The 24,208-nt window shown below is 46.1% G+C and overlaps 1 protein-coding gene across 11 annotated transcripts in view; it reads left to right on the forward strand.

The window, feature by feature from the left end:
- The window catches only part of PCBP3 (poly(rC) binding protein 3), a 261,323-nt gene that overhangs the window by 71,186 nt on the left and 165,929 nt on the right, over positions 1 to 24,208 (forward strand). For 10 of the 11 annotated variants that reach the window (XM_073888874.1, XM_073888882.1, XM_073888873.1 and 7 more), the window contains one exon: positions 10,369 to 10,404. The exons of the other annotated variant lie outside the window; for it this stretch is intronic. The gene's annotated coding sequence lies outside the window, so the exon portion shown is untranslated. The remainder of the gene's footprint in view (positions 1 to 10,368; positions 10,405 to 24,208) is intronic. 11 annotated transcript variants of the gene reach the window in all.

Below are 24,208 nucleotides of genomic sequence, written 5' to 3' on the forward strand. Positions count from 1 at the left end.
CTGGTGAGAGCCCACACAGATCTCCTGTGTCTGACTCTGGTAGTGAGAGTGACCCACTCAGAAAGCCAAGGAGGTAAAAATAATGGAGTTTAAAATTTTAATTTAATAAGCCCATTTACTAACTGAGATTGAAACAAAAATCCTTTTATTTATGATTACAAGTTCATAGTGAATAAAGCTTGTCAGTATAATATAAAAATGTTGAAACATGGATGTACATAATCTGTATTCACAGAGTATGATCTATTAAATGGAAAAATGAAACAAAAAATATGCCCTCCCCATTGGGCACAAGCCTGATCTTCTAAGCAGTGGAAGCACATAGTCACTGGTGTGTGGCCAGATGAGAGGGCCTGCTGTCCTGGGCCAGGGAGCAAGGCGGGCCCAGTATGCAGGAGCTCTCAAGGTCTGTGCTCCTTGGCCTTATTGACCATGTCACCACCATGCATTGACCTCTAGATGCTGTTTTTTGAGGTGGAGGAGTAAAGAAGCTCAGCCCCCTGGCTATCTCCTTCTCTTTTCTCCTGAGACCATCTCTAAGAGTATAATTACTTAGAAAGGGTAATTGCATTGGTGGATTCTGTGATGAGAGTGAAGCTGAATCATCCTTGCCCGTCCTTCCCACTACAGAAGCTCTTTTAAACCCTAGTTACCCCTGACTCTTGTTGGCACTGAAGAATTCAAAGTTCATTCTGCTGCAGGGGGTGGGTTAGTGAGATACTCTGTCCCTCAGATCTGGAGAAATTTGGAGTCAAGGCTGTCTTCCTCCTGAAGTCAGATCTTTAGTATGGTCTATGGGTAAAAAAGTGGCATTTGCTCATCTTCCTTTATTGAGATCTGTCAAAATGTGAGCTCCCATTTAGGACAAACAGGACCTATGAGCAGATTCCTGGGAGCTGCATTTCCAAGTGTGTCCTTCTGCAAACCCACTAGCATTACCCCAGGTCACCATTAAGTGGCCTTTGGAAGTGGTGGCCTAAAACATTCCACATGGTGGTCCATGGCCACTGCCCCCATTCTGCTGGTCTCTGCTCGCTCATCCTCCTCTGATGGGGGAGCCCCAGAAGCCAACTCCATGTTGGAAGGAGAAGTGGAGCCTGTGGGGTCCCAGTGAGGGGGACAGCAAGGACTCTCCCTGCCTTCATAGCCATGGGCCGGGCCATTCTGTAACATGAATATTAAAACTCTGATGTAAAGTGTCAGCAGCATCCATGGCAGTGTGAGGATGACAAGGGGTATCAGCTATGTGGATTTGTGTGGGTGGTCATGGGTGAGGGAAAAGGCAAATGGCAGGGGGCCCTGTGGTTGGGATGGGGGCCTCAGTGGATTCCAGAAGAACACCCTCCCTCCCTGAGTTGTCAGCAGAGTGATTTCAGGTTATTGGAACACGGAGGCTGCTCTGGTCTGAGGAGGCTGTGGGAGAACCACCTTCAGGAAAGGAGGGCTTCTATTTCTGGTAGATGCTCTGGTTGGAATACTAAGATTCTACAGAATTCCTCTGCACCTAACAGTAGGGAAATTACAAACAGTAGTTCAAATAAGAACATTACTATTATTTGCATCTATGGCTAAATTCACGAAAGGAATAGAATTTTGCTTGTTGATTTTGCCTCATTTCTAGTCAGTGCTTTTAAAATGTGTTTCTAACGCTAAAATTCTGTTGTGGTTATGTGTGGTTGCATTTGCGATGCTGCACCGTCAGTCATGTTCCAACCAGGGATGAAGGGGAAAACCTGCACTCTGGGTGGCTCACGTGGCCCAGGCGTGGTCAGCAGTGGTGTTCGCCTGGGCCACGTGAGCGCCACAGTGCCCTGAACTCTGAACAAGTGACCGAGTCCGATCAGACCCACGCTGATTGTGTTTGGACTTGCAAGTCTCTCATGGTAGGTACAATGTCTTCTCTTGTTCCCTCTCCCCATCCAGTAAGTGTTATTTTATTCTGTTCTTTTGAAAAAAAGAGAGAATACTACAGATGTCGAGGTAGGCACATCCTGAGCCTCCCAGCACACGTACAGTTCTGCCTGTTGTCCTTCGGAGTCTTGCCCCTCACTCAGGGAGGGGAGTCCTGACCTGCGTGCAGGCCCCTGCTTGGTGCACTGCCTGTCTGTCCTTACGTCTCTTCGCACGTGCACCCGTCTGTCCAACATGCACAGGGGACTTGCCTCCCACCTAGTGCTCTTCCTGGAGCTCCGTCCCTGCCCCCATGGGGCTCACTTCTGGTGGGGGTGAGAGACAAGAGTCAAGAGAAATAAGTTAAAAATGCAGTGGTGCATGGCAGATGTATCAGAGCAGGAAGACTGGTGAGGAGTTGGGGAGCACCTGCCAGGTAGCCCAGGAGGCCTTTCAGAGGAGGTGGTGGTCAGGCTGGTGGCATGACAGGGCTTACACACGGTGTGGCTGCAGCAGTGGCTGGGTGGTGAGAGAGCAACATGGGAGGGCAGTGGGGGCAGTGAACAAAGGGTAGCTGAAATGTGCTTTGGAGAATAGTGGTGGCTGTCGGCTTCCTTCCAAGGGGTTCTTGTGTTACTCCTCAGCACAGTGGGGTGTCTGAAGCTCATTCTGGCTGCGGGAAGGTGGGTTTGGTTGGGAGGCTACAGCCTGCAGGAGGGCAGATGGTGGGCATGGTGGGCACTAGGGCTAGGTCAGAGGCTGTGCTAAGGCAGAGCTGATGGACTTGCTGGAGGATGGGTCAGGGAGGCTGGTGAAGAGGATTGGAGTGACTCCCAGGGGGCTGAGCACCTGAGGTGCGATGACCTTGGGATTGTCAGGGATTGGTCTTGGACTTTAATCTAGACATCCCAGTTGCTTGGTCAGGTGGGCAGTTGATGCCGAGGCTTAGGGGCGAGGGCAGGGCAGGGAGTTGGATTTAGGGAGTCCAGTGGAAAATGTGTATCTATGGCTATGGACTGGATGGGCTCACCTGCAGAAGGGAGTATAGTCAGTGGAGAGGAGCAGAGCTCCCCCAGTCCAACCCCAGAAGCTGGAGGCTGGAGGCCTGAGGGGTTGGTGCTCACTGTGTGCTCAGGGGCACTGGTGGTGCCTACCCCGCCCCCCATCCCCTGGGGCCTGCACTTCCTCCTGCCGGTGCTCTGCAAGCTGCTGGGAGCACTTGATCCAGCCAGGGCTGCCTGTCCCTGTTCAGCAGACAGTGCAGCCATTTTGGACATTTAGGTCTCCCTCTTGGAGGTTTGTCTCTTTTAAATTTCTTCTCCCATGGCATTCAGGATTTGGAGGAAAACTCTCCATGTGACCTGCACACCCCACTCCTGTGCTGGGTGCTGGCTGGTCTGCACGGCCTGCTTTCCATGTGCGTGTGTGCAATCCCTATGCTGACTTTGGTGAAGTATTCGATTAAATATTTAACCCATTTTAAAAATGGTTTTTGTTTTCTTATTAAATTTTGAGAGTTCCGTGTGTTCTGGACAGACCTTTATGGGGCACTGTTCTGATCTGCCGCTTCACTCGTCATTTTTATAGCGGTGCCTTTTGATCAAAAGTTTTAAATTTTGATAACATCCAATTTATCCATTTTTTCCTTTCATACATCATGTCTTTTGCATCACGTAAGAATTCCTTGTGAAACCAGAGGTCTGTAAGATTTCCTCTTGTTCTTTCTTTCTTTTAGAGGTCTTATAGTTTCAGCTATTGTATTTAAGTCTATGATCTATCTTGAATAATTTTATATAGAATGGGAAGAAAATGTCAAGATCCTTTTTTCTTTTTTTGTATATGGTGTCTAATTGTTTCAGCATCTGTTAAAAATACTATCCTTTACCCATTCAGTCACCTTGGAACCTTTGTCAAAAATCATTTGGCCGTGTATGTGTGTGTGTTTTCAAGGGTACCTGGGACTTATTTTAATCAGGAGTGGTAAGAAAGGCCGACATGGAAATGACTGTCATGAAGGAGGAAGTTGGTGCTCAGAGGTCCCAGGAAACAGGCAGGCCACCAAGGGCCCCACGAGGAAGCACCAGGGTCCGTCAGGAGGCAGAGGCCGTGAGGAGAAAATGTGGGCAAGAGTTTTATTGTGGTTTCTATGGGAGGAACAGGTGAGGCAGGGTCTGCAGGCTTAAGTTTGGCTAGTTTGAACAATTTCAGCAGGCCCTAGGGCATAGGGGCTGTCCCTGGTTATCTGGTCCCTGGTCCTGGGGTGATTAGAGCAGGGGGATGGTGGCCCAGAGTGAGAGCCCCATAGAGGAGGTGGGGGTGGGTGGGATTGGTTGGTTTGCTCCTGGGGTGAGTTATTTATCCTATCTGGAACTGGCTAACTCTAGGGGGACAGTCCCTCGAGGGTCAGCAAGGGCCAGATGTCAGAGCATAAGAACATAGAAAACTAAAAATGTGGTTAACAAAGTGTAGACTATTTCTGGACCACCCTGTTCCTTTTGATCAATCTGTCTTTATTGCTGTAGCTTTATAATAAATCTTGGAATAAGGCAGTATAAGTTCTCCTACTTTGTTCCCGTTCTCAAAGTTGTTCAGGCTGTTTTATTTCCTTCATATTTCTATACACATTTTAGAATCCACATAGCCTGTTCTGATTTTGATTGAGACTGCACTGAATTGATAGATCACCTTGATGCGATTGACATCTTGTTGAATAGAAGTGCTCAGAGGGGACAACATCCTTAGCTTTGTTCCTTATCTTGAGGGTATACATCAGTCTCTCACCATAATGTATGATGTTAGCTGTGTATTCCAGCTGGAGCTCCTTTGTCAGGCGCGGAAAATGCTCTTAACAGTCTGGGTTTGCAGAGAAGTTTTTCATGAGTGATAATTGAATTTTGTCAAATGCTTTTTCTGCGTCTGTGGAGACAATTGTATAGTTTCCTTTTTGAGTCTGTTTATATGGCCCACCCATATAACTTAGTTATATTGATTTAAAAAAAAATATTAAACCAATTGCATTCCTGGGTTGAAATCCACTTTGTCATAACACATTTTTTTTATATTACATGGTTTGATATGCTAAAATTTAAGAATTTTTGCAACTGTATTTATGAAGAATATCGGTGTGTTTACTTTTAGTGTATTTTTCTGATTTTGATATCAAGTTAATATACTTGCCTCATTGAATGAGTTGGGAAGTGTTCTCTTATATTAAATTTTCAGGATGAGTTAGTAAGGAATTTGTCTTATCTTTTCCTTGAATATTTGGTAGAATTTACCACTGAAGCCATCTTTTTTTGGTAGGAAGGTTTTTAACTTGAGTTCAATTTCTTGAATACATATAGGGTTTCATATAACCTTCTTGAGTGAGTTTGGATGGCTTGGTTCTTCTAAGCATTTGTTCCCTCTATGTTATTAAATTTATTGCCATGAAATAGATCCTAACATTCCCTTATTACATTCTGTTTTATTTATTGATTGATTGGCATGAAATTCACGTAACATGCAATTAATCATTTTAAAGTGTGCAATTCAGTGCAGTCACAGTGTTGTGCAGTTACCACCCAGTTTCAGTCTTTTTCAAAACTTTTTCATCATCCCAGAGAAATGCTCCACACTGATTAAGTAATCACTTTCCATTTCCTCTTTCCCCATCCCCTGGACACCACAAATCTGCTTTCTGTCTCTTTGGATTGACCTATTCTGGGTATTTCATATAAATGGAATCATATAGTGTATGACCGTTTGTGTCTGGCTTCTTTCATTTAGTGTCATGTTTTCAAGGTTCATCTGAGTTGTAGTGTGGATCAGTACTTCCTTTTTTTCATGGCTGCAGAATATTCCATTATATGGATATATTACAGTTTATCAGTTCATCCACTGATGGACTCTTGAGTTTCCATATTTTAGCCATTGTAGAATAATGAGGCTATGAACAAGTATCTGTTTGACTCCCTGATATCAGTTCTTTTGGATGTGTAACTTGATGTGAAATTGCTGAGTTGTGGTAATTCTGTTACCTTTCTGAGGAATTGGCAAACTCTTCCATAGATGCTGCACAGCTTTACACTCACACCAGTGATGTGTCAAGGTGCCTGTTTCTCACCAACACATGTTCTTTTTTTTTTAAGATTTTATTTATTTGACAGAGAGAGACAGCGAGAGAGGGAACACAGCACGGGGAGTGGGAGAGGGATAGGCACGCTTCCCGCTGAGCAGGGAGCCCGATGTGGGACTCGATCCCAGGACCCCGGGACCATGACCTGAGCCAAAGGCAGATGCTTAACGACTGAGCCACCCAGGTGTCCCAACACATGTTCTTTTCTGGTGCTTCAATTATAGCCATCCTAGTAGGTGTGAAATGGTTCTACATGGTGGTTTCAACTTAACTATCTTTTTAGTGGCTTTGTCTCAATAGTATTCTGTTTATCATTATTGAGACTGGTAATCTGTGTCTTCTCTCTTTTTTTTCCTGGTGAGTATGGCTAGATGTTTATCAATATTATTGATCTCAAAGAACCAATTTTGGATTTCATTAATTTTGTGTATTGTTTTTCAATTGAAGTATGGTTGACACAGTGTTACATTTGTTTCAGATATGCAACATAATGATTTAGTAATTCTGTATTTTTTTTGTAATTGCCTTTCAGCTCATTTATTTCTATTCTTAATTTTTTTCTTCTGCTTACTTTGGACTTAATTTGCTCTCTCTTTTTCTTTCTAGTTTTATATAATAGAAGCTTAGGCTATTGAGAACTTTCTTTTTTCCTAATCTAGGCATTTTAGTGCTATAAATTTTCCTCATGGTACTGCTTTTGCTGCATACCACACATTTTGATATGTTGTGTTTTCATTTTTAGTCAGGTAAAAATGCTTTCTAGTTTCCACTCTGATTTCTTTTTGACTCATGTGTTACTTATAAGTGTTCTATTTTTCTGTTATTGATTTCTGATCGAATTCCATGGTGGTCAGGGAACATACTACATCTGATTTCAATCTTTTAAGTTTATTAAGACTTTTAAAAATGGCTCAGAATATAGTCTTTGAAAATATTCCATGATCACTTAAAATACTGTGTATTGTTTTGTTATTGTGTAGAATGCTCTGTAAATGTCAATTAGGTCATGTTGGTTGATAGTGTTAAGTCTAAATATCCTTTATTGATCTTCTGTTTAGTTGTTTGATCCTTTATTATTATGTAATGCCCTTTACTTCTGATAGTATTCTTTGCTTTGCTCTGATACCTACTTTTTCTGATGTTAATATAGCCATTTCATCTTTCTTTTGATTAGGGCTAGCATGGTACATCTTTTCTAATCTTTTTCTTTCAACCTATTTGTATATTTGTATTTAATCTTCTGGGTTTTTTAATCCACTCTTAAGATCTCTTCATTTTAATTAGGATGTTTATACCATTCATAGTTAATGTGATTATTGATATGATTATGTTTAAACTATCATTTTGCCATTTTTTTATTTGTCCCTGTTGTTATTAGTCCTCTTTTTCTGCTTTATAATGGACTAAGTACTTTTTATTTTTATTTTTTAAAAGATTTTATTTATCTGTCACAGATTGAGAGAGAGAGAGCATGTGCACAAGCAGGGGGAGTGACAGGCAGAGGGAGAAGCAGGCTCCCTGCTGAGCAAGGAGCCCAACGTGGGACTCAATCCCAGGACCCTGGGATCATGACCTGAGCTGAAGGCAGACACTCAACTGACTGAGCCACGCAGGCATCCCGGACTGAGTACTTTTTATGATCAATTCTAGCACCTTTACTAACTTATTAGTCATATCTCTTCAAGAGGTTGCTTGAGATTCATTGCGTATATCCTTATCACCATCTGTTTTCAAGTAATGTTATACTCATCCACTTAAGGGTATAAAACCGAACAACAGTATACTTCCATCTCACTTCTCTTGGCCTTTATGTTATTATTGCCAAGACATTTACTTTTACATTTTATAAACCCCATCCTACATTGTTATTATTTTTGCTTTAAATAGTCTGTTACCTTTTAAAACAATCTTAAAATTAAGAAAAAAGCTTGTATATTCATGAGTTTTGTTTCCGGTACTTTTCATTTCTTTTTGTAGATCTGGATTTCCTTTTGATACTATTTTCCTCTTGTGTGATGGACTTAGTTTGTAGTTAAAGTGTGTTGGTGATGAATTATTTTAGCTTTTGTTTGTTGGAAAAAGTCTTCATTTTGCATTTGTATTTGAAAGTTATTTTCATTATGTATGGTATTTCAGGTTGACAGTTTTGTCCTTCATTACTTTAGAGATGTCATTCTCCTGGTTTCTGGCTTGCACTGTCTCTGAGAACTCTGCTCACCAAGTCTTTGTCCCTCTGTACATAATGTTTCTTTTCTGTCTGGGTGTTTTTAAGATTTTCTCTTTAGGTAAGCTGATTATGATGTGCCTTGGTTTAATTTCCTTCACGTTTTCTTCTGCTTGGGGATTGTTGACCTTGGATTTATGGGTTCATAATTTTCATCAAATTTCAAACATTTTTTTGTCGTTATTTTTGGAAATACGTTTTTTTGTCCCGTCCTGTCCTCCCCCTCTGGATCTTCAGTTACATTATACTTACATAATTTGTGTGTGTGTGTCTGTGTGTGTATCCGATTATATTTCTGCTTTTTTTGTGGGGGGGGGAGTCTTTCTTTACATTTCATTTGAGATAGTTTCTGTCTGCTCAGATTGTTTTGTTTGCACATTGACTAGTCTTTCCTTTTGTAGTGTCTAATGTGATGTTAATCCCATCAAGTGTATTTTCCATTTCAGTTGTTTGACTTGGGCTTTTTTAAATTTTCATGTCTCTCCTTAGCATGTTGTGCTATCCTCTATTTTCTTGAATATATACAGTGTCTTTATAATAGCTATTTTAAGGACCTTGTGTACTAATTATTTCCTTGTATTTCGTATTGATCAACTGTTCTCGTTATGAGATATATTTTCATGCTTCTTTGCATGCCTGGTAATTTTTGAATGCATGAAAGACATTGTATATTTTACGTTGTTGGGGTCTGTATTCTTTCAAATATTTTAAACTTTTTTGGAGAAATGCATTTAAGTTACTTGGAAAGTTTAGATTCCTGGGTGATGTGTTGTTGGACATTGTTAGGCAGTACCTGGTTTAGTACATCAGCTCGGTTGGTGGTCATATGGCCCTGCTGCTGAGGCAGTGCTCTTCCAGATGCTCAGCCAGTGGCCCCATGTGACAAGGTTTCCTCCTCTGGTTGTTGGAAGTGTGAACAATTCCTCGAGCTGTCGGAGCCACAGCTGCCATTTATCCTGCTCTTTCTGTTGGCTCCTTCCTTGGCCTCAGATAGATTGCTCACCCACACATGCTGATATGTGTCTAGGTTAAGCCTCAAGTTGATTCACCCAGAGGTCTCTGGAGCATTTCTCTCTGCAGCTCTCTCCTTTTGGGTACTCTACCCTGCTAATTCTAGCTGCTCTGCGTCCCTGAATTTCAATTATTTTCTCATCTCAGGACTCCCCTGGCTTTGCCTGGGTTCCTCCTTCCTGCACTGTAGCCAGAAAACTTCCCCCAAGCTGTAGGCTGGGCAGTCAGAATGCATCACATTTGTTTCCTTCCTTGGGGATCATGTCCTGTGTCTCAAAACCCTGTCTCGGGCGCCTGGGTGGCTCAGATGGTTGGGCGTCTACCTTCGGCTCAGGTCATGATCCCAGGGTCCTAGGATCGAGTCCTGCATCGGGCTCCCTGCTCCTTGGGAGCTTGCTTCTCCCTCTGCCTCTCTCTCTCTCTGCCTCTCATGAATAAAAAAAAAAAAAAAAAAAAAAACCCTGTCTCATGTCTTTTGTCTGGGTTTTCATTGTCGATCTGGTCCGTCTGTCTTCTTCTGTCTTGGCTAGAAGTGGATGGACGTCCTCTGTTAGGGGTTTCTAATCTTCCTCCGGTCTTCAGTCATCACTGTATACAGGCCTTGGGCTGCCTGTAGGAGCCTTTGGTAGTGCCATTTACTTACACATGAAGTCTTTGCAAAGGCAGAGTGCCTTGTCCTGTCCAGGTAAAGCACTGTTCAGACTCGGAGCTGAGACCACATGGTGTGCCCCAGGGGTCCCACCTACCTGCCCCCCCCCCCATGCCCACAGTCTTCTCCTTACCGCTCCCCATGGGCCCAAGGGATTGAGAATCTATACTTTCCCAAACTTTCCCAACACTTTCCATCAGCTTTACGGCTGTGGGTCAGGGTGTAGGGGCGTCTGGGGCTCTGAGCATGTATCCGTATCTTAGGTTCCAAACTCAGTTTAGAATCTAACCTCTTTTATGGAATTTTTTTTCCTCTGGAAAACTGCCTTTGACCTCCTAAATAACTGATTTATGAATACATTCTTTTAATAAATTCCTTTGGTTTGATAAAATTTGGCATCTAAGGTGGTACATTATTCTTTGGGTTTTTTTCTATGTATGATTTCCAATTATAATTATTTTTTTAACCCATTTACAGGGCTATCTACAGAGAGAGATCTTCACATGGTTCCATGTAAGTAGTGCTTCTTATAATGCCTTTATAGAGGTTTAATTTAAATTCAGTGATTCTAAGTCAGTTGATTTTTAAAGTCTTGAAGCCATGTGTCTTGCTGCCTCTCCTGTGGCCTGGTTTCACATCACATGAGGGACCTTTCACAGGTCAGAGTGCACTAACAGTGTCAATGATTTGCATGATTTCTTTCTGACTTTTGTAGAACCAAGATTTAAAAAGAAGCTGTTTTCTCCTTTTCTGTTAAACATTTTTCTCCACCTTAACCTGACCAAACTGTCCAGCAGGGGGCCTGAGGGCTAGTGTCAGTGTGCACTGCTGGACACTTGCACTTGTCCCATGCTTCCACAATGCACACCAGCCAGCAGTGACAGGTGTGTGCTGTGGCCATGGTGGTGAGCCCAGGCTGTGTGGACACCTCTTTGTGGCCTTGACTCCAGTTTTACAAAACCAACTTGAAATGATTCCTTTTAAATCCTTAAGATGTCTTTCTCTAAAGCTTATAAATGTTGTTTTCTAAAAGTTTTCAGCAGGAAACTTGATTTTCAGCAGTCTTGCATGGAATACTACTGTAGTCATGATAGCAGCTTGTTTGTGAAGTGCTTGATTAGTGCTGGCTTTGTTGATCGCGATGCTTCCCATCTAATCCCTTACTCTGTCCACACAGTGCCCGGGGAGGTAGTTACTGTTGTTCTGCCCCCTTTCCAAGGCTCAGCGACATGACACCACTGTGTCATCAGTGGTGAGACCAGGATTTGAGCCCAGACCTCTGACCTCACGAGCCTGAGTCCCTTCACAGTGGTAGGATAAAGCAGGAGCTGCCTTGTTGGTAAGACGTGGGCTCTGAATTCAGTGTCTGCCCTTCCTGGTGGTCTTGATGGCAGCCCCAAGTAGCCACCCCGGAGTCCTGTGCTCAGCTGATCCTGGTCAGAGAGCACTAGAGGCACAGTCCCCCAAGCTTCCAGAGCCTGTCGCCTGCAGCAGGGGCCATGACTTAATTAGCAGCCCCCTTGGGAGAGACGGTGGTGGTGGTGAGGAGATGGGGAACACTAGATATCTGGGGCTGGAGGGGAACCGGAGTCCTGACTGCTATTAGAAGAGGAAAGTTCTTAATAACAAAGCGAAACAAAGGCCTTGTTTGTTCTTTCATTCATTTAGCAAATATTTACCAAGTGCCTGTGATGTGCCAGGCACTTTTCTGAAATCCCAGCTTCCTTTGGCTCATACCCATGTGGGGCTTACAAAACACAAATATGCTCAGTGAACACATCATAGTGTGTCAGGTGGGCATGCTGGCCGTGGAGGAGGGAAGGGAGGATCAGGGGTGTGGGTGGGAGTGCTGCCTGCAGTTTGACTAGGCCCACCCCGACGAGGGGCGTCTGAGCAGAGCCTTGCAGGAGCGAGTCCTGTGGGCGCTGGAGCACAAAGGGCTACAGGCCGAGGGGAACCACGTGTCCTGCATGCTCATGGAGCATCGGGGAGGCTAGTGTGGCTGGAGCAGTGTGAGTGAGGGGCAGGGGGCGGGAGATGAGGTCAGAGAGCAACAGGGTGCACATCAGGGGCCTGAGGCCTGTTCACACTCTGCAGGGCACGGGGGCTGAGTGTGGGAGCAGTGAGCCCGGTCATCTTTTTTCTCTCAGTGCTGGATTGTTAAACTAAAGCTGTTATACTGCTTGCTTCTTAGAGGACATCCAAATCCCCACTGGCTTGGGACCAACTCTAATTGTGCAAATCCGGATCTAATTCTCACAGACATCCCGAGGGGAGGGCCTCTGGAATTCAGGCATATAAACAACGCCTTGTATGTACTGGGCCTCTTTCCCCCCTGGATTTGGTGTCGTCCAAGTTTCTCCTCCTGGCAAATGGGGAACCTGGCTGATAGTTCTGGAAATAAGCAAGCATGCTTGGGTGGGGTGGGCTGGCTCCAAGTGACACCCTGTCTTGTGTGCACAGCTCCTCAGGCTCCCAGCGAGGAGAGGAGGCCCCGGGCTGCCGGGCTGAGAGGTTGGGACGAGCAGCACAGGCTGGCTGCCAAGACCGTGATTCTGGAGGGTTGCAGCACAGATTCTGGGAATTCCCGGAGGCTTGAGTGAGCTTTTTAGAGGGCACCTGTGGCCTCTCCTGCAAGTGAGGAGGGAGCTGTTAGGAGCACTGGGTTGGTTGGAGCAGAAACAGCCGATTCCAATCCTTGCCCAGTCCTGCAGTGCCTTCCTGGGCGCTTCCTGCCAAGCCGGAATGGAGCTCATCGGCAAAGGATGTTTCCCAGGGGAAGTGCAGCTTTGGAAGGACTCGGTTTTCCATTTGCACGTCCCTGAGAACCTTCCACACTTCCTTAGAGTGAGGTGAAGGGCAGTCGTCTGGGGTAAAGCCGCTTCTGTGTGATGCCTGTGCTTTGACAGGGCCGGGAGCCCTGAAATCCCACTTAGTTTTGCAGAGGGGACGAGGCTCCCGCAGCTACTTAGTAACAGAGCCCACTCCCTGCACGTCTCTGAACCGGGCCTTCGACCACACGGAGATCAGGACATTAAGAGACAGTGCTAACAAGACTATTGAAATTTTTATTTACTTTGAGGTCTTTTATTTTCTGTAATATTAACTTGGTTGTTTCATGTTTATAGGGTGTTTTTCTGCATTGCCTTAAGATAACAGCTCACTGCAGAGTCGGAAGATTTGGCAAATATGAAAAAGAACTTTAAATCCCCCCTGTAATGAGTACAGTGAGGAGGGCTAGGACTGCTCCGTCAGGGCCTCCGTCCCCGCTGTGACCTTCTTGTCGGTGGCCCTGCTTCCTCCCTCTCTCGGGTAGGCTGCCCGGGGGCCGCCCTGCAGAGGGTCTCGGAGCCCAGCCGAGTCCTGGCCATACCTCCCTAGTAGGTTTGCCTGGATCGGAGGCAGTTGTTGTACGCCTTTCTTCCTCAGCTTCCTAATCTAATCAGACCTCAGTCTTAGCTGATGGCTGTGCCTCATAGTTCAAGGAGAAAAGAGGTGCTTTACTTTCCCGTCCGCGACGCAGCTGTCCTGCTGTGCTGCCCCCCGCCCCCCCCGGGGGCTGCACAGGGGCCTTCCTCCTGCCCCAGTGAGGCCCTGTCTCCTCTGCGTCTCCGTTCCTTCTCCCTGGCAGGCCACTTCTGTTGGCATCCAAGATGACCCGATAACTCCCATCTTAAAATTAAAAAAACTCCTCCCTTCATTCAGCCAAAATGGTAGATTGAATTCAGAGCGACCTTTGCTGCTTCTTAAGAACCCACTAAAATGACAGGTGAGATATTTTTAAGAGGAAGAGGCCAGATGACAGGATTTGGGAGTTCAGGAAGCAGATGGACAAACAGAGGGACATAGCAGATCTGAGAACAGAAAGTGGGGAGGCTTGCACACGCTTGTGCTGGGGGGTCTGGAACACGGATTGCACTGCAGACAGACCCCCAAGTCTCGGGAATGACTTTGCCATGTGCCTCTGAAAATGAGGGGGGGGGCAGTAACGATGGGGCTGAAATTGGAAGTTGGTGGAAAGCCTGTTTAGAAAGCAACCAGGTTCTCAGCCCTCCTCCCCCACCTATAGCCTGCTCAAGCCCCTCCTGCCCCTGGCTGAAGCTCAGCTTCCTCTCCTGGTGGGTGAAGTAGGCACCTGCGGACGGGTGGAGGGGGAGACTGTTCTACAGGGAAGTGGGGCTACACCCAAGTGGGTGACGGAGCAGCGTGAACCCGGCCTCTACCCTGTTGGCCCCCAGAATGCTAGGCACCTGGATGGCTTTTGGATGCCCATGAGTGGAGCAACCATTCTGACAGGGGAGCAAAAAACAAGCTCCTCGGCTGTTTCCTGCTGTGCTGGAGGGATTGGGAGGTGGTTTTCCTTGGGGACAGTTTGGAGGCAAATCAGCAGGGAGTACACAGAAAACTAAGCAACCAAAAGAGGCCCTCACTCACTTCAGGAAGCACAGGCCCGATGCTAGAAGGGAGGTAGTGTGAGGGTGCACAAGGGCTCCAGTGCCTTTGGAGGAGGTCAGCACTTGGGCAGGGTGCAGGGAGCAGAGGGTTGGGGAGGGGCGTTCTCATGTGTCCTAGTAGGAAGTTAGTGGAAGGTACCAAGGACTGGAATCGTTGAACTCCGGAAATAAATACCAAAGAAGGGAGGAACCCAGAGGGGAAGATCGCACGTGGGACAGAGGCACAGGGAAGGGAGGGGCACTGTTCACTGTAAGCTTTGTGGAATTCTTTGACTTTTAAAACTATATGCATTTATAATTTTGTTAAAAATAAAAATTAAAAGGTTACATAGCAAGTATGGTTTTACAAAAACAATTAGGAAAGCTACCCCCCCCCACCCTCCCAACCATCTCTGCTCCTGCCTGGGCCCAGCTCCATTGCATGGCCATCTGGTGCTCCCCATGGGGCTTCATCCTCACCACTTGGCCCGCTTGTGAGGCCTCTGCTTCCCTGAATCTGGTAAAAAACCCTTCTCCTCGGGGAGCTTGAGCTCTGCAGCTAACGTAGAGTGATCCCTTTTTGCGACGTGTTCTTTTCCAGGCTCCCGACCCCTGCACTGTCCTGGTCCCACGTGTCTGTGGTGTGTCCTCTCCTCCCTCCTGGCCCCCCTGTGTGTGAGCCCTCTGTCATGACCCTTCCCCAGCGCTCAGAGAGGGCCCTGCTGACGGTGCTCCAGGCCGTGGGACCACCACACTGCTGCACACATTTGGTCTCTTTCCTCCCAAACTTGGCCTCAGGAATGAAGATACATCTGGGCCCTGCTTTTAAACTGAATGGCATGCTGCAAAATGTTCCACGTTACCTAGTTTGAAAACATTATTTTTAAAAGTTTTTATGGTTTCCACCATATGGATGTGCAATCGACCCTTGAACACCTGGGAGTTAAGGTTGCTAACCTTCCTCCCACACAGTCAAAAATCCACATATAACTTTTGACTCGTCCTAAACTCAACCCACCGTTGACCAGAAGCCCTACTCATACATAAACAGTCGATTTACACATACGTGTATGTTATATACTGTGTTCTTACAATAAAGTAAGCTAGAGAGATGAAAATGTTATGAAGAAATTCCTAAGAGAAAATACATTTACAGCACTGTATGGTATGTGTCAAAAAAATTCATGTCTAGGTGGACCTGTGTCATTCAAACCTGTGTTCAAGGAGAGAGTCAACTGTAGGTATTATTTTCGTATGTCATCCCCTTTTTGTTTAATATATGTGGGTTTTCTTTGCGTCTCTCACTGATGTCAGTCATAGTGAGGTGAGCACCCTTGTGCATGAATCTGCTTTTCCTCTTCTTGAGGGTTGTAGTATTCGTCCACGTAGGACCCCCAGGTCACAGGAGATGCACATTCTAAAAGAGGCATAATGTGTAATCGCCAGTTGTGCCCTGATGGCTGGATGCACCAGCACCGTGTCCCTGAGAACTGTGGAAACTCGAGGTGTGCGGCTGCACTCAGCTCTGCCTCTGCTTGCTTTGGCCTGCCTTCTAGCGAGGGCGTCCTGCAGGGCTCCCCCTGCTGGGGCATCGGCCTTTCACTTGGGCCTAGGGATGGGGGGCAGTCTTACATGTGGGTAGTGATGTCAGTTTTCTTTTCTGCTTTTACTTTTTGCATTGACTTGTGCAATCCACTTGGGACTTAATTTGATATATGTTATTAGGTGAATGTGTAAGTTATTTCTTTCTTACAAGTATTGAAAATACTGCTTATTGAGAAATGCTTCATTTTCCCAATGACTTGTGCTCCTACTTTTGTCCTGTAAATTGATCTTATATGAAAATATTGTATACATTAGTGTTTATTTTTGCATTCTCTAATCTGTTCTTGTGCTGATACAGCTGTTTTAATTATTCTAGTTTTATGGTATATTTATCTGATTACCCCATTATTAAAAAAAAAGTGTTTTGGCTATTCTTGGCTACTCACTTTCTAGATGAACTTTAGGATGATTTTCAGGTTAAAAAAATGAATCATATTGGGATTTCTTTTCGGATAGATCAAAGCTATAATTTGAATTGAAAACAGCTGCCTTTTTACCACTATTCACTTTCTAATGTAGGAAGATACTCTGTTTTCCCATTTGTTCTAAGCCTTCAGTTGTTGTATGTAGCTTTCTTGCTGTAGGTTTTCTCTTCTGAACCCTTTTTCCAACGTATTTTTGTTATCTCGTTATCGTAATTGGGATTTTTCTCATTACACTTCTCTAATATTTAATAGTGTACAGGATACTGTCAGTATTCATGTATTTGGACATGGCCGTGTGTTAAAGTGCTTTTAGCTGTAATAGGTTTCTCTGCTGAATTTTTTGATTTCTTCCTGACTTGACCCGAATGCTTTCACCAGGAAGCATGCTTGCTGTGGCTGTCTGGTCAATGTTCTTCATCAGGTTACAGAAGTTCCCTTCTCTTGCTCTTCTATCAAGTTGATTCTCACAATAAAAGTGAAAGTTGCATTTTACTAATTGTGTTCATTGCTGCTATTAAGATAATCCCATGATTTTCTCCTTTCGTCTCTTACTGTAGAGAATTACATTGATGAAATTCAAAGTGTTGATTCTTGGGATAAATCCTGGTAGGTCATACTGATACTTGCTAATACTCTTCCAGTTGTAGTACCCTCACAGAATTTTATTTGGGCCAGAATAAGGGTTAGTGGTAGGGTTAGGTCTGGAGTTAAGGTTGATCCTGGGATTGGGGTTAGTATGGGCCTGAGTTACCATAAAGGTCAGGAGTAGGGCTCACGCTAGGGCGACACTGCTCTAGAAGTTAACTTTTTTCTAATTTTTAATTTTTTGGGGTTTTGCGTAAATGATAGCCTGCCCACATAACAGGACGTGAGAAACTTCCCCTATTTTTCTATCCTTTATTTAAATAACTAATTTTTCTATTTTCTCTTTAGAAAAGCAAATATTATTGGTGTAATATTCAGTAGACAACTCTGTCACAGCCTCTAAGCCCAGAGCCTGTTTTGGAGCCAATACCAGTTCTCTAGTGGGTGTGCGTGGGTTTCTTCCCAAGGAAGCAGTCACTGCGGGCGCTCTCAGGCCCGGGGCGTGCGTGCATGTGCCAGGTCCCTGTGGTCTCGGGCTTCTCTGGGTCTCTCACTGCCTTCTCTTCGTTTCTAAGGCTTGTTTTAGCGTTTCAGTCAGATTTGTCAAACTTGTCTTCATTTCTTATTTAGCTATTTTTAATTTTTTAGTATCAGTTGTACTGATCATTTATAATTTTGTTTTCAATTTAATTTCTAAATTTAATGCATGTTTTCTTTTTCTTTAGGGTTATTCCTTTTTCTTTAGGTTATCCTTTCTCTTTCTTTCTAGTTTCTTGAATGCTGCTTTCCTATATTGACCTTGCTTTCTAATGACTGCATCTCGGCTCTCATTTCTTTCTAGGCACTTTGAACTCCACCCCCCTGGTTTTGATGTGACCTGTAATCATTCAGATGCTTGTCATTTCCATGCTTCGTTCTAACATTCTGTGGGAGATTGCTCCCTCTGTACTTTTGTTGTTAACTTTCCACTTCTAAAGCTTCACACTCAGAGAGCATGGCCTCCCTGAGTCAGGGAGGGTGGGCACGGGGGACAGGTCCTGTGGGGCCGTGGAGACCAGAGCTTGGCCAGGCCTGGTGGTCGTGGGGCCAGGGCCTCCCACAGAGGAACATGTTGCAAGTTACAGGGGTGTGGTGGGAGCACACAGAGAAGGTGGGAGAGTGACACCGAGGGCCAGGGAGATGGAAACAGTGTGCAGTGAGAAGAGACTCTGGAGTTATGAGACACATTAACTTCTGTGTTGGGCCATAGGGAGAGATGCCCCAGGGGCTTTTGGGACCCCCGCTCGGACTGAGGGGTGGGTGTGGGGCTGAGAGATCCATGTGCTGGTGCGTGTGTCCTCGAGGGACACATAGTTGTGTCCTCAGGGCTGTGGCAGGGGAGATGAAGCGGGCGAGGTCAGGTTTGTCTCTCTGTGTAGTGGTCCCTGGTGGGCGGGCTGGGCTCCAGGAAGCCTCCTGCCCCACAGGTCATCCTGGCCCTGGGCTCCAGGCAGCCTGCCCTGCTGCATGCGGTGTGCCTTCTTCTGTTGCCAGGACCTCCAGCTGAAACAAGTGCATGTGTGTCTGGTGTGTTTTCAAGGAAAAAGGGCACAATGAAGGGCAGCAACCACACTTTCGGGGTTTGAAGGCCCAATCAGGCCAACTTGCATCATGGTACACGGGGCCTCTGTCTACCAGTAGTGCGGTGTGGTGGCCCCTGCTTCTGTGGAGGCTGGGCCACGCAGTCCCCTCTTAGGCAGCCCTGTGCTCCGTGACAGTTGTGGTCACACAGGAGGGAGCAGGGATTTGGGGGGAGCAGCCAGCTGTCAGCCACCAACAAGGATGAGGACTGAGCGAGAGCCTGGGGTCACCCGTACCGGAGCTGGGGGGGCTCCTAGCAGAGGGGCTTCTTGTTTAAAAGGTGCATGTGTAGCCCATGTGCTGTTAGGTCTAGAAGGGAGCTAGATTTGGGGGTGCTGCCCACACCCACAGAGAGGGCACTGCCCATAGGCCCACCCCCCACGCCAGGGTCCCAGTGCATGCAGGGTGGGGGCAGGGAGGGGCCCCGTCTCGTTGTGTGCGTCAGGAACAGAGGAGAGGGACAGCACTGTGGAGGTGGTGGCTCTTTGGGGAAGGCTACTTTACATCCTTTTGGAGAGAGAGGAGCGATGGGCCGGTGCTTGTGGCTGCGGAGGCCGCCAGCCAGCCTTCCCTTCCTGCTTTTCATTTAAGGTGGGCATGGGACGCCTTGCTGGAGGGCTCTCAGGGAGAATCTGTGCCACCGTGGTGCGTGAGCTGCCCTGCTGGGCCTGCAAAGACCTCAAGGCACCTGTTTCTCTGCTTGTGTCCTGCGCTTGGCTTTCCTTTCTGAATTGGTTGAGTGGTTTTTATTCTTTGCCTCCTTTTTCCTCTCATGGGGATGTTGGAGAGTGCTGTCCTCCCAGAGGTTCAGATGCATTGCAGCCTGGCAGGAAGGGGCCGATCGTTTTTCACAAGATGACTCATTCATTCCTCCCTCTCTGCTGCGTTGCCAGGCTGTCTGGCAGCCCCACATGCAGACAGTGATGGATCTGGAGCAGTGTTATCGCTGGTCCGTGACGACCAGGGACGGCGTTGGGGGGGTGGAGGGCAAGTCACCCTAGGTATACACTTAGACAAGGGCGACCTAGCCTTCTGGATGCTTCCTTTATAAACGTACCTTCCATTCAGTACAGACATGGGGCCTTTACTGTTGTTCTTTAGCCAGGCTGGGTTAGGTGCACCCAGGTGTGGTGAGCTGTGCCCCACCTTCCACTCTGGTTAAGGGCGGCCTGATGTTTCCTACCCTGGGGAATGTCATGCGTGGTCACAGGAGCCAAAGATGCTTCTACTTCTCTGCTTAAACATGTTCATTCTGCTGATTTCAAGCCTCTGTTTCTCCTTTCTCTGAAACTCCGGTGGTACTCACAAGTTCCACCATTTGATTCAGTGCACACTTCCTACTTGAGTCATGGAGGCCGCCTCGTCTTTGGATATGACGGGTCACCAGTGATACATTCCAGTAACACAGAGCTGGCAAGAGGCTCTCAGTGTGAGCCTCTACCTCTTCTAAGTGCTCTGGCTCTCACGCTCTCTCAGGGCACAAGTCTGCAACCCCACAGCTTGGTTCAGCCTGTAACTGAGTACATGTGCTTGATCCCACCCACTCATCTCCCTCCTAGCTCTGCCTCTCAGCAGGCCGGTTAGGAGCCTGCGTCTTACCAGCGCTGCTTCCACGTGCCCCGTCTTTGCAGAGCCTGGGCCTCAGGCCAGATCTCCTGGGGCTGGCGGCAGCTGGGGAACAGCTGCTACCGGAGCATGGCAGTGAGCTGTCCTCATCACCCCTTGTATCAATTTGGCAGAACAGGGGCGGAAGTCATGGGAGGAGAACTTTCTGGTAGGAGCCCACCTGGGCTGGTGGCATCAGCCTGCTTGGGGCTCCAGGGACTGCATTCTGCTTCCAGCTCCTCTCCCAAATCACCCAGTGACCTTGGCTAGGTCACTGTCCCTGTCTGTGCTGCTTCTCCGTCTGTGACACTGCATCTCCTTCCCGGTTCCTGCCTGGTCTCAGAGCAGGAACAGGGAGGTGGCGGCAATGGGAGGTTTCTACAAGAGGGCGAGCGGCAGCACTGGTGTCTTTCCTGTAATAAATACGTGGGAGTATATGAAAAGGTGGTTTCCATAAGAATTGCTTTGTTCAGGGTGGAAGTGGGAAGTCCCTCACTCAATCCCTGTAATGCTCCAAGGTCTTTGATTATCCTATTTTATGAGTGAGGAAACTGAAGTCAGCTCCAGAGCACAGGGTGCAGTCTCAGAGCTCCTGTTCCAGAACCTTCTCTTAATCCCTTCAGTCCATTACTAGTCAGTTGTAGAAGTTCAGATTTCAAGTACTCGTGGCCATATCACCATTCAGGAAACTGGGCTGTTTCCATTTTCAGGAGCAGTTTTGGAGAGTGCCTGTTTTAGTGTAGCCAAGGTAACACTGTGCATTGTCAACAAATGCAGTTTCTTTTTTGCAGGTGGGGAAGGGAGGGAGGTACAGTAAGATGAGTTCTGAAGTATCCGTTGGGTTTGGCAGGACTGAAAAGGAAATTCCGCTCAGTGTTGGACAGCTTGAAGTGATGGCGAGGGAGGGAGCGGGGTGGCTGCTTAATGTTCGACTCTGAAAATGTGGGTCTGGGGGAGAGGTAAAGTTTGTTTTTTCATGGGAACAGTGTGAATGTGTTTAGCACTTGGAATGAGCTAGTAAAGAGACAAGGTTTGAAGACTGAAGACTGCCTAGGCGCTGGGAGCCCAGAGTAGGAGGGTCTGTGTGCAGAGGAGGGGAGAGGCACTGTGTCCTGATGCCAGGACCGTCTCCCCACACGCTCGCACTCCGGCCTCCCATGGTTCAGCGACCGTATCTTCCATAGTGTTCTCCCCGTGCAGGGACAGGGCCCAGTCTGGGGCAGATTTGTACTTGTTGCTGGGTGTCCCTTGTCTCTAACCTGGAACATTTTTGTAACGTCCCTGTCACTTTAGTGACATTGACTTTGTGAAGAACATGGTCTCTTTCAATAAATAGTTTCTTCCTTGTGGGTTTGTCTAATAATTGGTCCCTCACCATGAGATTCCATTGTGAGCCTCCATGTGTGAGGTGGGCCAAGCTTCTCAGGGCCTCATGTCTGGACAGACACAGAGGGTCCGTCTCCCCTTTGGGGATGTAAAGCTGTTTAAGACCAGGCAGCACACTGCCCTTCGAGAAAATTTCTCCCTGATTTGGTACACATTGATGATTTCTGCCTAGACCGGCCTTCACGGTGATGGTTGCAAATTGACATCCGTCCATTTCCAACACTCTCCACGAGGGTCTGTTAGCCCTGGGCTGTGTGCGGTACGTGCAGCCTGCCCTTCTTTTTCTGTTTACTTATCTATGTACTATCAGTTGGGTTTTATGGATTTTTGTTTTTTTATCTCATCACTGTCCTAGTTTATAGTTCTTCACAGTCGTCAGTGATTTCGGTGCTGGCATTGTCCCTGGCCAGCAGGAGCCCTCCCGGCAGACCACTGGTCCCCTGCCCTTCCCCTCCCTGCCTCAGTCCCATCCTGGTCTGCTTGGGCTGCTGTAAGGAGAACCATTGACTGGTGGCTTAGCCACAACAGAAATTTCTCTCCCCTCCTCGAGCCTGGAAGTCTGAGATCAGAGTGCAGGTGCTGCAGGGCTCTGAGGAGGGCCTTCTTTGGGGTCGTCCAAGGCCCCTCAGCACGGGGCCAGAGGGGCAGGGGAGCTCTCTGGGGTTATGTGAGCATGAGTCCCATCCCCAGGGCTCCACTGTCATAACCTGACTTTCCTTCCCCTCCCCTCCCCTCCCCTCCCCCTCCCCTTTCCTTTCCGGCCCCTTCCCTCCTTCCTTTGTTCCCTCCTCCCTCCCTCCTTTCCTTCCTTCCTTCCTTCTTTCTTGAACATACAGTGTTATGTTAGTTTTGGGTGTGTGAGAATAGGGATTCCACACTTGCATGTGTCATCCGGGGCTCCGCACGACACACGCGCTGTTAAGCGAGTGAATTTCTGCCCTGAGTGGTAGCAGAGCCACAGTAGTTCAGTGGTTTTAATTTGCATTTCTCTTCCTTTGAGGGAAGTGGACATCTTTTTATAGGTTTAAAGACATTTTTCTATCACTTTTCATGTGTTCTTCTTGTTTTTCTTTAGGATTTTAAGGACCTTTTTTTCCTCTCAACTTAAAAAAGTTTTTTTGTACATTAGAGATATTCTTTCATTTTTCTGTGATACATGCTGCAAATATTTTCTTCCATTTATTATTTGTCATAAATATTTTCTCAAGGTATTTTTGCCATGTCAAAGATTTTTATTTTTATAGTTGCATTTGTCCATCTTTTGTTTTATTGCATGTGGATTTTTAGTCATAGTGGGAAAGCCTTTCCTACCCTCAGATGAACAAGAGACTCACTCATGTTTTATCCTAGTACTTGTATAGTTTTTTTAATTTTTAAAATAAAGTTTGAATATGTTGACTTTTTTTTTACAGGATATTTAGTTTAGTTTTGTTTTTTTTTTTAAGATTTTATTTATTTGTCAGAGAGAGAGGGCGAGAGCGCTCAGAGTGAGTGACAGGCAGAGGGAGAAGCAGGCTCCCTGCTGAGCAAGGAGCCCGATGCGCGGGACTCAGTCCCAGGACCCTGGGGTCATGACCTGAGCTGAAGCCTAACTGACTGAGCCTCCCAGGTGTCCCCAGGATATTTAGTTTTCTGTTTCACTCATTTCTGTTCTTATTTCCTTCCTTTTGCTTTTTGGGATTCATTTTGCTGTTTGTTTGTTTGTTTTTTTTCTAATTTATATTGGATGCTCACTCACCTTTCTTTTCATCTAAATAAGCATTTAAAATTAAAAATTTTGTTTTAGGGGTACCTGGCTGCCTCAGTTGATAGAGCATCTGACTGTTGATCTAGGGGTCATGAGCTTGAGCCCAATTTGGGCATAGAGATTGCTTAAATAAATAAAACTTTAAAAAATGTCCTTTTAAGTACATCTTATTACAGTGCACAAATTTAGATATGTAGTATTTTAATTATCCTTATAAATGTTATCTGTTCCCACTATGATTTCTTTCATTTTTAAAGATTTATTTATTTTAGACGGAGAGAGAGGGTGGGAGTAAGGGCAGAGGGAGAGGGAGAGAGAGAATCTTCAAGCAGACTCCCCGCTGAGCACCGGGTGTGACGTGGGGCTTGAGCCCAGGACCCTGAGAACATGATTTAAGCCAAAATCAAGAGCTGAAGGCCTAACCAACTGAGCTACCCAGGAACCCCTGATTTCTTTTTTTGACTTATAAGTTACTTAGAAGTGTTTCTCAGTACCAAACACGTAGGGTTTAGATGTATATATATTATGCTAAAAATATACACTTAATCTGTATGGACAGTATTTTAAAATATTTTAATTTCTTTGTCCACTGCATTGTCAGCAAGGTGGTCTCGATGTTCATGGTCTTTGACATGTGTGGAAGGTGGCTCATGTGTGGTCCAGCAACATGAATGTTCTGTGTTTCAAAGCAGAACACATTCTGCTAGCTTGGAGTATAAGCTTTATGTATGTCCATCACATCAGGAGTGGTAATCTTGTTTGAATCTTTTCTGTGCTTATAGATATTTCTAACTGATTATCAGCCACTGTGGTAGCTATGTTTAAATCTGCCAATGCGATTGTGGATTTATCTATTTTCATGTATTGCTGTTCATTTCTGCTTTGTATAAAATGTTGAGACTTTGTTTTTG

The sequence above is a fragment of the Callorhinus ursinus genome, unplaced genomic scaffold, assembly GCF_003265705.2.
Source record: "Callorhinus ursinus isolate GAN/ISIS: 27379988/994484 unplaced genomic scaffold, GSC_fseal_2.0 scaffold98, whole genome shotgun sequence".
NCBI classification, from domain to species: domain Eukaryota; kingdom Metazoa; phylum Chordata; class Mammalia; order Carnivora; family Otariidae; genus Callorhinus; species Callorhinus ursinus.